Source organism: Pseudophryne corroboree, chromosome 3 (genome assembly GCF_028390025.1).
Source record: "Pseudophryne corroboree isolate aPseCor3 chromosome 3, aPseCor3.hap2, whole genome shotgun sequence".
NCBI lineage: Eukaryota > Metazoa > Chordata > Amphibia > Anura > Myobatrachidae > Pseudophryne > Pseudophryne corroboree.
In genome coordinates, this window is record NC_086446.1 from 774,605,675 (window position 1) to 774,616,685 (window position 11,011).

Consider the following 11,011-nt stretch of genomic DNA (forward strand, 5'->3'; position numbering starts at 1 on the left):
AGCAAGCTTTCAAATTGATAATTATATATACTATATATATATATATATATATATATATATACTATCCCCATGATGAAGTCAAACTACTGACGAAACGCGTTGGGACTGCTGTACCTGAACCTCTTTATGGACAGATAAGTCTTTTTAATTTACATATTTGTATGTATGCATTTTTACCATTTCTTGGAAATTTATGGGAAACAGGATGTACCCGATTGCTTGTATGGACTGATAAGCTTGAATTTCCTTTTATTCTATACGCTTGCAATTTTACCATTTGTCTTTTATAAGTTGTATTAAAATTATGTGAAAAACCTTTAAATATCCCTGTTTGTGGATTCCAAATATTAGGATATGCTTGTCCTTAGAAGGTTTTTTGTAGATACAACTAACTTTATGGTGAAAGAATGATGTGAAAACTATACGCGTTATGTTATTTTTGTCTTATCTTTTTTACATACTCACACTGGTCATGTGACCGAAGATACTATTTGCATCAGATAAGTAGTGTCCTTATACTTACACTTGGTCCACTTTATATATTTTTTAGACACTAGTAGGCGCCCTTTTCTCCACTTGTTCAATATATATATATATTTATTTATTTTTTATTATTATTATTTTTTTTGCAATAGTAGGAATGTAACATTTTTTTCTGTTTAAGGCTGCAATGTTCTCAAAAATCAGGTGGAGCTCCCGGCCTGCCTAAAAGGTAGTCAAGCCTCCCACATCCCCAGTAACCCCCCTCGGCTGCCGACAACAGAGCACAAGTGGGCAGTCTGAGGGGGACCCGATGACATGATTTGAGCTGAATCGCGTCATTGTGTCCCCGCTATACAATGCCTGTTTTCTAAGCACCTTATAGTGGGGAGGAGCCCCCCTCCCCGAACAGCCCACATTCCTGACAGCCACGCCCCCTATGCACCTGGGAGGTGGCAGCAAAGTAGGTGAGCATGGTTTAAGCTGATAGCTTGTTAAGCCACGGGTTTCTACAGTATTTCGTTCTAGATGCAGTGAAGGCAGGTGTTTTTTTGTGGTAAAGCTACACTTCCTGTGTACGCTGAATGTGAGTGTAGTTAGGAAAATTCTCTGCAGGGTTTAATCTTCGCTCAGTAAGAAATATGTACAGACAAGGCCAGTTCAAAGTTGTCTGAAGGTGTTTTGATTAGTGATGTGCACCTGAAATTTTTCGGGTTTTGTGTTTTGGGTTCGGTTCCGTGGCCGTGTTTTGGGTTCGGACGCGTTTTGGCAAAACCTCACCGAATTTTATTTGTCGGATTCGGGTGTGTTTTGGATTCGGGTGTTTTTTTCAAAAAACCCTAAAAAACAGCTTAAATCATAGAATTTGGGGGTCATTTTGATCCCATAGTATTATTAACCTCAATAACCATAATTTCCACTAATTTTCAGTCTATTCTGAACACCTCACACCTCACAATATTATTTTTAGTCCTAAAATTTGCACCGAGGTCGCTGGATGGCTAAGCTAAGCGACCCTAGTGGCCGACACAAACACCTGGCCCATCTAGGAGTGGCACTGCAGTGTCACGCAGGATGGCCCTTCAAAAAAATACTCCCCAAACAGCACATGACGCAAAGAAAAAAAGAGGCGCAATGAGGTAGCTGTGTGACTAAGCTAAGCGACCCTAGTGGCCGACACAAACACCTGGCCCATCTAGGAGTGGCACTGCAGTGTCACGCAGGATGGCCCTTCAAAAAAATACTCCACAAACAGCACATGACGCAAAGAAAAATTAAAGAAAAAAGAGGTGCAAGATGGAATTGTCCTTGGGCCCTCCCACCCACCCTTATGTTGTAAAAACAGGACATGCACACTTTAACGAACCCATCATTTCAGCGATAGGGTCTGCCACACAACTGTGACTGAAATGACTGGTTGGTTTGGGCCCCCACCAAAAAAGAAGCAATCAATCTCTCCTTGCACAAACTGGCTCTACGGAGGCAAGATGTCCACCTCATCATCATCCTCCGATTCATCACCCCTTTCACTGTGTACATCCCCCTCCTCACAGATTATTAATTCGTCCCCACTGGAATCCACCATCTCAGGTCCCCGTGTACTTTCTGGAGGCAATTGCTGCTGGTGAATGTCTCCATGGAGGAATTGATTATAATTAATTTTAATGAACATCATCTTCTCCACATTTTCTGGAAGTAACCTCGTACGCCGATTGTTGACAAGGTAAACGGCGGCACTAAACACTCTTTCGGAGTACACACTGGAGGGAGGGCAACTTAGGTAGAATAAAGCCAGTTTGTGCAAGGGCCTCCAAATTGCCTCTTTTTCCTGCCAGAATACGTACGGACTGTCTGACGTGCCTACTTGGATGCGGTCACTCATATAATCCTCCACCATTCTTTCAATGGGGAGAGAATCATATGCAGTGACAGTAGACGACTTGTCAGTAATCGTTGGCAGGTCCTTCAGTCCGGACCAGATGTCAGCATCAGCAGTCGCTCCAGACTGCCCTGCATCACCGCCAGCGGGTGGGCTCGGAATTCGTAGCCTTTTCCTCGCACCCCCAGTTGCGGGAGAATGTGAAGGAGGAGATGTTGACGGGTCGCGTTCCGTTTGACTTGACAATTTTGTCACCAGCAGGTCTTTGAACCTCTGCAGACTTGTGTCTGCCGTAAAGAGAGATCCAAGGTAGGTTTTAAATCTAGGATCGAGCACGGTGGCCAAAATGTAGTGCTCTGATTTCAACAGATTGACCACACGTGAATCCTGGTTAAGCGAATGAAGGGCTCCATCCACAAGTACCACATGCCTAGCGGAATCGCTCTGTTTTAGCTCCTCCTTCAATGCCTCCAGCTTCTTCTGCAAAAGCCTGATGAGGGGAATGACCTGACTCAGGCTGGCAGTGTCTGAACTGACTTCACGTGTGGCAAGTTCAAAAGGTTGCAGAACCTTGCACAACGTTGAAATCATTCTCCACTGCGCTTGAGACAGGTGCATTCCACCTCCTTTGCCTATATCATGGCCAGATGTATAGGTTTGAATGGCCTTTTGCTGCTCCTCCATCCTCTGAAGCATATAGAGGATTGAATTCCACCTCGTTACCACCTCTTGCTTCAGATGATGGCAGGGCAGGTTCAGGTGTTTTTGGTGGTGCTCCAGTCTTCTGTACGCAATGCCTGTACGCCGAAAGTGGCCCGCAATTCTTCTGGCCATCGACAGCATCTCTTGCACGCCCCTCTCGTTTTTTAAATAATTCTGCACCACCAAATTCAAGGTATGTGCAAAACATGGGACGTGCTGGAATTTGCCCAGATGTAATGCACTCACAATATTGCTGGCGTTGTCCGATGTCACAAATCCCCAGGAGAGTCCAATTGGGGTAAGCCATTCTGCGATGATCTTCCTCAGTTGCCGTAAGAGGTTTTCAGCTGTGTGCCTATTCTGGAAAGCGGTGATACAAAGCGTAGCCTGCCTAGGAACGAGTTGGCGTTTGCGAGATGCTGCTACTGGTGCCGCCGCTGCTGTTCTTGCAGCGGGAGGCAATACATCTACCCAGTGGGCTGTCACAGTCATGTAGTCCTGAGTCTGCCCTGCTCCACTTGTCCACATGTCCGTGGTTAAGTGGACATTGGGTGCAACTGCATTTTTTAGGACACTGGTGAGTCTTTTTCTGACGTCCGTGTACATTCTCGGTATCGCCTGCCTAGAGAAGTGGAACCTAGATGGTATTTGGTAACGGGGGCACACTACCTCAAGAAATTGTCTAGTTCCCTGTGAACTAACGGCGGATACCGGACGCACGTCTAACACCAACATAGTTGTCAAGGCCTCAGTTATCCACTTTGCAACAGGATGACTGCTGTGATATTTCATCTTCCTCACAAAGGACTGTTGGACAGTCAATTGCTTACTGGAAGTAGTACAAGTGGTCTTCCGACTTCCCCTCTGGGATGACGATCGACTCCCAGCAGCAACAACAGCAGCGCCAGCAGCAGTAGGCGTTACACTCAAGGATGCATCGGAGGAATCCCAGGCAGGAGAGGACTCGTCAGACTTGCCAGTGACATGGCCTGCAGGACTATTGGCTTTCCTGGGTAAGGAGGAAATTGACACTGAGGGAGTTGGTGGTGTGGTTTGCGCGAGCTTGGTTACAAGAGGAAGGGATTTACTGGTCAGTGGACTGCTTCCGCTGTCGCCCAAAGTTTTTGAACTTGTCACTGACTTATTATGAATGCGCTGCAGGTGACGTATAAGGGAGGATGTTCCGAGGTGGTTAACGTCCTTACCCCTACTTATTACAGCTTGACAAAGGCAACACATGGCTTGACACCTGTTGTCCGCATTTCTGTTGAAATACTTCCACACTGAAGAGCTGATTTTTTTGGTATTTTCACCAGGCATGTCAATGGCCATATTCCTCCCACGGACAACAGGTGTCTCCCCGGGTGCCTGACTTAAACAAACCACCTCACCATCAGAATCCTCCTTGTCAATTTCCTCCCCAGCGCCAGCAACACCCATATCCTCATTCTGGTGTACTTCAACACTGACATCTTCAATTTCACTATCAGGAACTGGACTGCGGGTGCTCCTTTCAACACTTGCAGGGGGCGTGCAAATGGTGGAAGGCGCAAGCTCTTCCCGTCCAGTGTTGGGAAGGTCAGGCATCGCAACCGACACAATTGGACTCTCCTTTGGGATTTGTGATTTCGAAGAATGCACAGTTCTTTGCTGTGCTTTTGCCGCAAGTCTTTTATTTTTTCTAGCGAGAGGATGAGTGCTTCCATCCTCATGTGAAGCTGAACCACTAGCCATGAACATAGGCCAGGGCCTCAGCCGTTCCTTGCCACTCCGTGTCGTAAATGGCATATTGGCAAGTTTACGCTTCTCCTCAGACGCTTTTAATTTTGATTTTTGGGTCATTTTTTTACTGATCTTTTGTGTTTTGGATTTTACATGCTCTGTACTATGACATTGGGCATCGGCCTTGGCAGACGACGTTGATGGCATTTCATCGTCTCGGCCATGACTAGTGGCAGCAGCTTCAGCACGAGGTGGAAGTGGATCTTGATCTTTCCCTATTTTTTTAACCTCCACATTTTTGTTCTCCATATTTTGCGCACAACTAAAAGCCACCACAGGTATACAATGTAGATGGATGGATAGTATAGTATTATATTACTTGTGGACGACGAGTGACGACACAGAGGTAGGTACAGCCGTGGCCTACCGTACTGCTGCTTATATATATAATATACTGTATAACGAACCTGGTGGACACTGTCAGCAGACTGCTAAACTAGGATGAAGAAAAAAACAACAACACAGGTATACAATGTAGATGGATGGATAGTATAGTATTATATTACTTATGGACGACGAGTGACGACACAGAGGTAGGTACAGCCATGGCCTACCGTACTGCTGCTTATATATATAATATACTGTATAACGGACCTGGTGGACACTGTCAGCAGACTGCTAAACTAGGATGAAGAAAAAAACAACAACACAGGTATACAATGTAGATGGATGGATAGTATAGTATTATATTACTTATGGACGACGAGTGCACTGACGACACAGAGGTAGGTACAGCCGTGGCCTACCGTACTGCTGCTTATTGTTAGGGTCTCCTGCTCTGTGCTGCCACGTCGTCATGGCAACCGGGAGACAAGTGCTAGCGGAGTAACCTGAGCGTAGCTTATACTCCGGTTCGGGTCTTTTGCTGTGCAGTGGTTACAGGCTCTGTGCACGGCAGGGGATCCGGTGCTGGTTTTTGTGCTCACAGTCTGTGAGGTCTGAGTGGGGCGTGGACAGCACCTGCTATATAAACCCTCTTCTCAGGTTAGGCAGATGCTGCTGAATCTTTGTTGGTTAGTCAGTTCCTGAAAGCTAGCTAGTACTGTGTAAACTTTGTATTTGTTTGTTGCTTACTGCAAATAGGCCTTGGGATTTGGTATTACACTCTGCCAATCCAGACCTAGCAGTAAGACTGGAGTCAGTCGTTTAACCTGCTGGGGTTCTTTTGTTACTCTGTGAACCTAGCAAGTTTGCGGCTGTATTCTCAGACTTGCCTGCCAAAATCCTTTCTCACTGTGCAAGGTGTTCAGGTGTCAGTTTAGTGGCAGTAAACTGAACCAGTGCACTGCAAGTGAGGACTAGGATTGTGGAGACTCTCCTTGTGTCTATTATTCCATCTCTGACCAAGGAGTTTACTGCCACACTCGTTGGTAACCCTTTAGGGTTTTGCTGTTGCCCTTAGCAACAGCATTTCGGGTTCTCTACGTATTAAATCACAACATCTCACTTCTTTCCATCTGAGCGTTCCTAATACTAGGGAGACACCCAGTTTCTTAGCCTTTGGGCTTCTCTGTTCACTTTGTGTTTATTTTGTTACCCTATCACCTTCTGTGTATGTAATGTCATATTCCCCAGTCTGTCTGTGAGTTCATTTGTTTTGCATCCCTCTCCGTTCAGACACCAGTACATTCCTGCTGGCACTGGTGTGCATAGCATATTCAGCAGCCTAATACTCCTGTTGAAATTTTGTGGGAATATGGAGCATACCCCTCAAAATACTTTGCAACAGGTGGTCGATCAGGTGCAGGTCCTGACTCGACAATTTAATGATTTGTCCATTAAAATGCACACCTCGCAGGCCGCTGTCGGAGCTCCCGCAGCAGCAGTACCTTCAGGGGTTAAGGAGCCGAAAGTAAATCTCCCGGATCGTTTTTCTGGAGATCGCTCGCAGTTCTTTTGTTTCAAGGAGAGCTGCAAGCTATATTTCCAACTTAGGCCTCAGTCTTCTGGGTCTGAGATTCAGCGAGTGGGCATAGTGATTTCCTTGCTACAAGGAGACCCACAGGTCTGGGCATATGGGTTGCAGCCTGACTGTCCGTCGCTTAAAAGTGTTGATGCTTTTTTTACGGCCCTGGGCATGTTGTATGATGACCCTGACAAGACGGCCTCAGCCGAGGCTCAGATTTCGATCCTTAAGCAAGGGCGAAGGCCAGTTGAGGTTTATTGTACGGAGTTTCGGAGGTTGGCCCATGATACCTAGTGGAATGACCCAGCCCTACCAGAGGTCTTTCTAACCAGTTAAAAGACCAACTGGTACAATATCCCTTGCCTGATAGCTTGGATCAGCTCATGCAGTTATCCATTTGGGTGGATAGACGGCTGAGAGAGCGCAGGATTGAAAGGGAGACCGAGGTTTCCTTCTTTCCCAAGGGAACCTCAGACTCTGAGGAATTTTCCGAGGAGCCTATGCCGATTGGGGCTACCCGCCTCTCCTCGCGTGAGAAGACGCGGAGGAGATAGCAGGGGTTATGTTTGTACTGTGGGAATAAAGGTCATGTGGTAGTATCATGCCCAGAAAAGCCGGAAAACTTCAGGGCCTGAGGGTGATGGGAAATATCCTGTCAGGCCAGAAGTCAGAATTTCCCAAGAAGACTTTTATCATTCCGGTGACCTTGAAGATCCTCGGTCAAACTGTCAAGACTGAGGCCTTTGTGGACAGTGGGGCCGACGGGGTTTTTATGGACCGCCAATTCGCCCTGAAACACTCTGTTCCCTTAGTACCCTTGGCATCAGAAATTGAGATTTGTGGGTTAAACGGGGAACCATTATCCCAGGGTAAAATTACCTCTTGCACTAGCCAGATTTCTTTGTTTATTGGAGCCACACACTCTGAAAAATTGTCCTTTTATGTGACTGTCTGTACTTTTGCCCCATTGGTGTTGGGGTTACCCTGGTTAAGAGCCCACAATCCTCAATTTGACTGGGTCTCTGGGGAGATTCTTAGTTGGGGTACTGATTGTTTCAGGAGTTGCTTGAGCCTTCCAGTCAGGCTTTCGCAGCTAAGTTTGCCAGGATTGCCAGGATGTTATGCAGATTTTGCGGACGTGTTCTCCAAAAGAGTTGCAGAGGTACTACCTCCCCATCGCCCCTATGACTGTGCCATTAATTTGTTGCCGAATGCTAAGCTTCCCAAGAGCAGGTTGTACTCCCTGTCACGTCCTGAGACTCAGGCTATGGCAGAGTACATTCAGGAGAACTTGGCTAAGGGATTTATCAGACCTTCACAGTCTCCAGTTGGGTCGGGGTTCTTCTTCGTGGGTAAAAAGGACGGTTCGTTGCGACCCTGCATCGACTTCAGGGAATTGAACCGTATCACGATTAAAAACTCATACCCACTGCCTCTCATTTCGGTCTTGTTTGACCAGCTTCGTACTGCCACCATTTTTTCTAAGATTGACCTACGCGGTGCGTACAATCTAATCCGAATAAGAGAGGGGGATGAATGGAAGACTGCCTTTAATACCCACTCAGGGCATTATGAATATTTGGTGATGCCTTTTGGGCTCTGTAATGCCCCGGCAGTCTTCCAGGACTTCATGAACGATGTGCTCAGGGAATATTTGGATAGATTCTTAGTTGTATACTTAGATGACATCCTAATCTTCTCCCATTCCCTGGAGGAACATCGGAAGCATGTACGCTTAGTCCTCCAGAAACTCAGAGACCACCGGCTTGGGGCGAAGCTGGAGAAGTGCGAATTTGAAGTTCAGCAAATCGCATTTCTAGGATATATTATCTCCCCAGAAGGTTTCCAAATGGAGGGTTCCAAGGTACAGGCAGTCCTGGATTGGGTGCAGCCCACTAGCTTGAAGGCGCTTCAGCGTTTTCTGGGCTTTGCAAATTTTTATAGACGATTTATCGCTGGATTTTCATCTATAGTGGCGCCCTTGGTGGCACTCACTAAGAAAGGGGCGGATGTTTCTCACTGGTCTTGTGAGGCCAAAGCGGCTTTTGCCCGTCTCAAAAGGGCATTTGTCTCGGCCAAGGTGCTGCGACACCCAGATCCAGAGCGTCCTTTTGTGGTGGAGGTGGATGCCTCTGAGATGGGTATTGGGGCAGTGCTCTCTCAGATGGGGGTGTCTGATAATCGCCTTCATCCCTGTGCTTACTTTTCCCGTAAATTTTCGCCTGCCGAGATTAATTATGACGTGGGTAACCGGGAATTGTTGGCTATTAAGGATGCACTCGAGGAGTGGAGACACTGGCTTGAGGGGGCTAAGTTTGTGGTCTCAATTCTCACCGACCATAAGAATTTGGCATATTTAGAGTCAGCGAAGCGCCTCAATGCCAGGCAGGCACGATGGGCTTTGTTTTTTGCTCGCTTTAATTTTTTGATAACATATCGCCCTGGGTCAAAAAACATCAAGGCTGATGCGCTCTCGCGGAGTTTTGCTCCAATCCAGGAGACCACCGAGGACCATTGCCCATTGTGTCCCCATCATGTATTAAAGTGGGCATTACCCAGGACCTCTTGTCATTAGTCCTTAGAGCACAGGGGCAGGCTCCTCCAGACCTTCCGGTAGGTCTTTTGTTTGCGCCTCCTAGATTAAGACAGCGAGTGTTCCTGGAATTCCATGCCAAGAAGTCGGCAGGTCACCCGGGTATTGCCAGAACTCAGGAGTTGCTATCTAGGGCGGTGTGGTGGCCCTCGGTGGCTAGGGATGTGGATCAGTGGGTTCGGGCATGTGACATCTGTGCCCGAAATAAGACTCCTAGAGGGGTTCCTGTTGGCCCATTACATCCACTCTCTATTCCATCTAAGCCATGGACCCACATTTCAATGGATTTTGTGGTGGACTTGCCCAAATCCTCGGGGATGACAGCCATCTGGGTTGTCGTTGACAGGTTTTCGAAGATGGCGCACTTCGTTCCATTGGTTGGGCTGCCATCGGCCAGACGCCTGTCTGAATTATTTATGCTGCATGTTGTGCGCATCCACGGGTTGCCACTTGATGTGGTCTCTGACCGCGGATCCCAGTTTGTGGCCAAATTCTGGAGGGCATTTTGTTCCGATCTCCAGATTTCTGTCAGCTTGTCGTCAGGCTACCATCCGCAGTCTAATGGGCAGACTGAAAGGGTGAACCAGTCCTTGGAGCAGTTCCTCAGGTGTTATGTCTCAAAGTGTCAGACTGACTGGGTTGCTCATCTGTCCATGGCGGAGTTTGCCTATAACAACGCGGCTCACTCTGCTACAGGGATCTCTCCCTTCCTTTGTGTGTATGGGCATCATCCTAAGGCCAATTCTTTTGACCCCCTGGACTCCACGCCTGGTGGTTCCTCTGTGGTTTCGGTCCTTAGAGGTATTTGGAGGAAAGTGAAGAAAGCCCTTGTGTCTGTGTCATTAGTGACCAAAAGGGTTTTTGATAAGCGGAAAAGACCCTGCAGCTTCAAATTAGGAGACTTCGTCTGGTTGTCTACCAAGAATTTGAAGTTGAGACAGCCATCTCATAAGTTAGGCCCCCGGTTCATCGGTCCTTATAAGATCACTAGGGTTATCAATCCGGTGGCATTTCAGTTAGATCTACCACGTTCTTTGGGTATCAATAAAACATTTAATTGTTCCCTTTTAAAACGGGCGATTAGTAATCCTTCTTCCAGTGGAAGACCTTCCCCTCTTCTGATACGTGGCCAGAGGGAGTTTGTTGTTGAAAGGATTCTTGACTCCAAGATGGTTCGGGGTCGGCCGTCATTTTTGGTGCACTGGAAGGGGTATGGCCCGGAGGAGCGGTCGTAGGTGCGCAGTTGTGATCTTCATGCCCCCAGACTGTTACGCTCTTTCTTCTCGCAGTTCCCCGATAAACCCGGTGGTAGGGGTTCTTTGACCCCTCGTCAGAGGGGGGGTACTGTTAGGGTCTCCTGCTCTGTGCTGCCACGTCGTCATGGCAACCGGGAGACAAGTGCTAGCGGAGTAACCTGAGCGTAGCTTATAATCCGGTTCGGGTCTTTTGCTGTGCAGTGGTTACAGGCTCTGTGCACGGCAGGGGATCCGGTGCTGGTTTTTGTGCTCACAGTCTGTGAGGTCTGAGTGGGGCGTGGACAGCACCTGCTATATAAACCCTCTTCTCAGGTTAGGCAGATGCTGCTGAATCTTTGTTGGTTAGTCAGTTCCTGAAAGCTAGCTAGTACTGTGTAAACTTTGTATTTGTTTGTTGCTTACTGCAAATAGGC